Source organism: Nelumbo lutea, chromosome 2 (assembly GCF_056320005.1).
Source record: "Nelumbo lutea isolate HS-2025 chromosome 2, American lotus-T2T, whole genome shotgun sequence".
In the NCBI taxonomy this organism is placed as follows: Eukaryota; Viridiplantae; Streptophyta; class Magnoliopsida; order Proteales; family Nelumbonaceae; genus Nelumbo; species Nelumbo lutea.
Window position 1 is genome coordinate 87,425,253 of NC_142685.1, and position 5,512 is coordinate 87,430,764.

The 5,512-nt window shown below is 40.7% G+C and overlaps 1 non-coding gene across 1 annotated transcript; it reads left to right on the plus strand.

Moving 5' to 3' along the window:
* The first annotated feature begins 4,563 nt into the window (after positions 1-4,563).
* Positions 4,564-4,670, plus strand: LOC148871731 (small nucleolar RNA R71). Its single transcript, XR_016108553.1, has one exon. It is a non-coding gene; the product is annotated as a small nucleolar RNA R71 (small nucleolar RNA).
* Positions 4,671-5,512: the final 842 nt, after the last annotated feature.

The window sequence follows — 5,512 nt, forward strand, 5'->3', positions numbered from 1 at the left end:
AGTACTGCCCATTAAATATGGTTTCAGGCGCTGAACATGGGGAAAAACCTGTGAAATGGTAAAGGGTCCAGACCACCTGGATCTCAGCTTACCTGGAAACAAGTGGAGACGGGAATTATATAACAATACCTGTTGGCCTACATAAAAGTCCCGTCTCAGCAAGTTCTTATCATGCCATTTTTTTATTCTTTCTTTATAAACTTTGGCATTCTCATAGGTGGTAAGTCTGAATTCATCCAATTCATTCAATTGCAACCGCCTTTTAGCCCCTATGGCCTGAATGTCAAAATTTAAGAATTTAAGAGCCCAATAGGCCTTGTGTTCCAATTCAACTGGTAAATGGCATGCTTTACCAAAGACCAATCTGTAGGGGGACATGCCAATGGGTGTCTTAAATGCAGTTCTGTATGCCCATAATGCATCATCTAATTTGATGGACCAATCTTTTCTAGCGGATGCTACGGTCTTTTCCAGAATTCTTTTGAGTTCCCTGTTAGCCAACTCCACTTGGCCACTGGTTTGAGGGTGATAAGGGGTAGCTAATTTATGTGTAATTCCATATTTCTGCATTAACCTCTCAAATTGGCTATTGCAGAAGTGAGTTCCCCTATCACTAATTATAGCTCGCGGAGTGCCAAATCGGGAGAATAGCTTCTTTAGGAAGTGTACCACCCTTCTTGAGTCATTTGTGGGTAAAGCCATGGCTTCTACCCATTTGGATACATAGTCAACTGCAACGAGGATGTACTTATTCCCAAAAGAATTCGGGAAAGGTCCCATGAAATCTATACCCCAAACATCAAAGATTTCATAGATTAAAATATTGGAAAGGGGCATTTCATTCCATCGGGAAATGTTTCCCGATCTTTGGCATTTGTCACATGTGGACACATACCGATGGGCATCTTTGAAGAGTGTGGGCCAATAAAAACCTGATTGCAAAACCTTGGCTGCAGTGCGACTAGCTCCAAAATGACCTCCTGCTTCTTTATCATGACAAAATTGGAGTACCGACTCCATCTCCTCCTCGGGGACACATCTCCTTATGATCTGATCTGCACACAATTTATACAAAAAGGGTTCCTCCCACAGATAGTATTTTACATTAGAAAAGAATTTCTTTTTCTGTTGATATGAAAGGTTAGGAGGAAGGACTTGTGCAGCTAGATAATTAGCAAAATCAGCATACCAAGGATATGAGTATTTCTGTATTGAGTACAACTGCTCATCCGGAAATTCTTCTCGAATGTTGCTGGTTATCTCCTCTTTTGAGCTTACCGTGTCCAACCGGGAGAGATGGTCAGCAGCCAGGTTTGCAGCACCCTTCAGGTCTCTAATCTCAATGTCAAACTCTTGCAATAAAAGGATCCACCTGATCAGTCTTGGTTTTGAGTTTTGCTTGGTAAGCAAGTGCCTTAATGCCGAGTGATCTGTGTGGACAACAACCTTGGATAATATCAGATATGAACGAAACTTATCAAGTGCAAATATTACTGCTAGCAGCTCCTTTTCTGTGGTGGTGTAATTGAGTTGGGTCCAGTCAAGGTTCTGCTAGCATAGTAAATTGGCTGAAAATGTTTGTTCATTCTTTGTCCTAAAACAGCTCCTATAGAAAAATCACTCGCATCACACATCAATTCAAATGGGAGGGTCCAATCTGGTGCTACCATGATAGGTGCATGGATCAATTTGTCTTTCAAGATGTTGAAAGCATGAAGGCATTCAGTTGAAAATTCAAAAGGCACTTCTTTCTGAAGCAAGGTAGATAATGGCTTGGAAATTTTTGAGAAATCTTTAATAAACCTTCTATACAATCCGACATGTCCTAAGAAACATCTCAAAGAACGAACAGATGTTGGGGTTGGCAATTTTTCAATTGCCTCCACCTTGGCCTTGTCGACTTCTATACCTCTTTGAGAGATCTTGTGTCCAAGCACTATGCCTTCTTGCACCATAAAATGACATTTCTCCCAATTCAACACAAGATGTGTTTCTTTACATCTAGTAAGCACTTGTTCCAGATTATTCAAACATGCATCAAACGAAGAGCCAAAAATTGAAAAATCATCCATGAAGATCTCAATAAATTTTTCAACCATATCAGAAAATATAGACATCATACATCACTGAAAGGTTGCTGGGGCATTGCATTACCCAAAGGGCATCCTTCGGTATGCAAAGGTTCCATATGGGCAAGTAAAAGTGGTCTTTTCTTGATCTTCTGGTGCAATTGGTATCTGGTTATACCCTGAATATCCATCCAAGAAACAATAATACTCATGCCCGGCTAGCCTCTCCAACATTTGATCCATAAATGGGAGAGGGAAATGGTCCTTCCGGGTGGCTTCATTTAATTTTCTATAGTCAATACACACACGCCATCCGGTAATGGTTCTAGTAGGGATGAGTTCATTTTTCTCATTTGGAACAACAGTCGTACCCCCTTTTTTGGGCACAACTTGCACAGGGCTTACCCAAGAACTATCAGAAATAGGATAAATGATCCCAGCATCTAACAACTTAATTATTTCAGCCTTTACCACTTCTTTCATGTTGGGATTCAGGCGCCTTTGGGGCTGAACAGAAGACTTGCTGTCCTCTTTCATCAAAATTCTGTGAGTGCAGATTGATGGATTAATGCCTTTGATATCTTCTACCTTCCAAGCTATAGCATTCTTGTGTTCCCGCAGCACTCTTAATAATTTTTCTCTTTGTAAGGGATTCAGTGCTGCGGAAATTATCACGGGGAGATCTGATGGTTCCTCAAGGAAAGCATACTCTAAATGGGATGGTAATTGCTTCAGTTCAAGGGTGGGGGGTTCTTGGGGTGATGGCTTACCTGATGGTCCGGGCAATTTGCCTAAGTTCTCTAATTTAAGAAACCCCTTTCCCTTGAATTGAGGCTTATCGTTCAGGTATGCTATCATGAGGTTTATTTTTTCATTTTCTGCTTCTTCAAGTTCTCCCTGCTGGAGGCAGAGTTCAAGAGGATTAGTTATTCTACTTACCTGGAAGCATTCATCAATTGTCAATTCAATGGCATCAATCATAAAACAAGAATCATCACTAGAGGGTGCATGTTTCATAGCATCAGACATTTTAAAAATTATCTCCTCATCTTGTATCCTAAGGCTGAGTTGTCCTTGTTGGACATCAATCATTGCTTTCCCGGTAGCCAGGAAAGGTCTCCCTAGGATAAGCGGGACCTCCACATCTTCTTGCATGTCTAACACAATGAAATCAACTGGAAAAATGAATTTGTCAACTTTAACTAACACATCTTCTATGATCCCCCTAGGATGTCTAATGGATCTATCATCCAATTGTAATGCCACTCTAGTGGGTTGGGGTTCATTCAACCCCAATTTCTTGAAGATAGAATATGGCATTAAATTGATGCTAGCTCCCAAGTCACATAAAGCTTTTTCAATTTTTAAACTGCCAATGGTACAAGGAATAGTGAAACTCCCTGGATCTTTGAGTTTCTGAGGCAGCTTGTTCAGAAGGATAGCAGAACATTCCTCATTTAATGCAACTGTAGCCACATCTCCTAGTTTCCTTTTGTTTGCCAATAATTCCTTCAAAAACCTTGCATAGTGTGGCATCTGGGCTAAAGCATCAGCAAAAGGAATATTAATATGTAAACTTTTAAATATTTCAAGAAACTTACCAAATTCCTTCTCCAATTTTTGTTGCTTCAGCCTGTTAGGGAATGGAACTTGTGGTTGTTGGTGCATCCCTTGTTGTGCTTCTGGTTGTTCCGTCTTCTGTTGTCTGGTCCCAAGGCTTGTTTCTGCCTTGGGTTCAGCCAAATTCTTCTTTTCTACCTCAGGCAACTCTTTTCCACTTCTTAAGGTAATAACTTGCACCTGCTCTCATGGATTCACTTCAGTGTTGCTTGGAAGAGTTCCCGGCAGTCTGGAAGAGATTAATTGTGCCAATTGCCCCACTTGGTTTTCCAGGTTTTTGATTGAGGCTTCCTGGTTCTGGAACCTAGTTTCTGCACCTGCTATAAATTTTGTCATCAGTTCCTCCAAATTGGATTTTGGTTCAGGCTGATGATAAGTCTGGTGGAACGGCTTGGAAATATGCTGATTTGGCCAGGACTGGTTTGAATGTCCCCTCCATCCTGGATGAAAAGTATGGTGACTCTGGTAACCCTGCTGTCTTGACGAATTGCTAACATAGTCAACTTGTTCAGTAGATGGTCTGAACTGATTGCCAACTTGGCAGTCTGTACTGATGTGGCCTCCCCCACACAATTCACAATTAAGAGGCTGCACATGCATGGCAGCTATCTGCATTTCATCTATTTTTTTACTGAGTACTCCTATTTGTGCAGATAGTGCTGTATAAGTGTCAACATTATGCAAGCCTTGCTGCTTCCTAGTTTGAGTTCTTTCCGAATGCCATTGATAATTGTTGGCTGCCATTTCCTCAATAAGTGCATGGGCAACCTCAGGAGTTTTATTATTTATGGATCCTCCGGCTGCAGCATCTAATATGGTCTTATTTGAGTCAGTAAGACCATTATAGAAAGTCTGCACTTGCAGCCAAATGGGGAGGCCATGGTGAGGAACTCTCCTTAACAGCTCCTTGTAACGTTCCCATGACTCATATAAAGATTCCCCCTCTTGCTGGAAAAAAGTAGTGATGTCATTCCTCATTTTAGCAGTTTTAGAAGGGGGAAAATATTTAGAGAGAAAACGGCTGGCCATTTCGTCCCATGTGGCTATAGATCCTGCCGGTAATGAGTTCAACCAAGCTTTGGCTTTATCCTTCAAAGAAAATGGGAATAACCTCAGCCGGATGGCATCATCACTTACTCCATTGTGTTTGAAGGTGTCACAAATTTCCAAGAAGTTAGCAATATGGGCATTCGGATCCTCATGGGCCATACCACAAAACTGAACCGTATTTTGTATCATTTGGATTATGGCCGGTTTAATTTCGAAGTTATTGGCAGCAATAGTTGGCCTGATAATGCTGGAGACAGTCCCGGTGAGGGTGGGCTTGGCATAATCCATCATAGTTCTTTGTTCAGCCATTTCTTGTGCTTCTTGTCTGACTTGCTTAGCAGCTCTCAAACGGACACGGAGAGTCCGTTCAATCTCCGGGTCGTAAAGGATCTCTTCCAGTTCAGGTCTGCTTGTCATAAACTGTTAAAGTCAAAGCAATAAAAATGCCAATATTCACAAAAGAAAATAAATAACTAATCCTATCACACTGAAAATGTAAAGTGAATTATTGGAATACAAAACCTACATCCTATCATGAATAAATGAAGCCGATTATACTAAAAGCAGATTTAAACCAATCATCTTATTCAAGGTTCCTTTATCTACATCCATCGATTGCAACATCTGAATTCAGACCCAATTTAGATCTGAGTTCAGATCTACAAGTCTTTGGTATTGTTAGTCTAGAGAAATTAATAAATAATAATTCAGATCTGAGCTGGATATCTCATACACACTCATTGGTATACACTACAATATACATTCATTAAGGT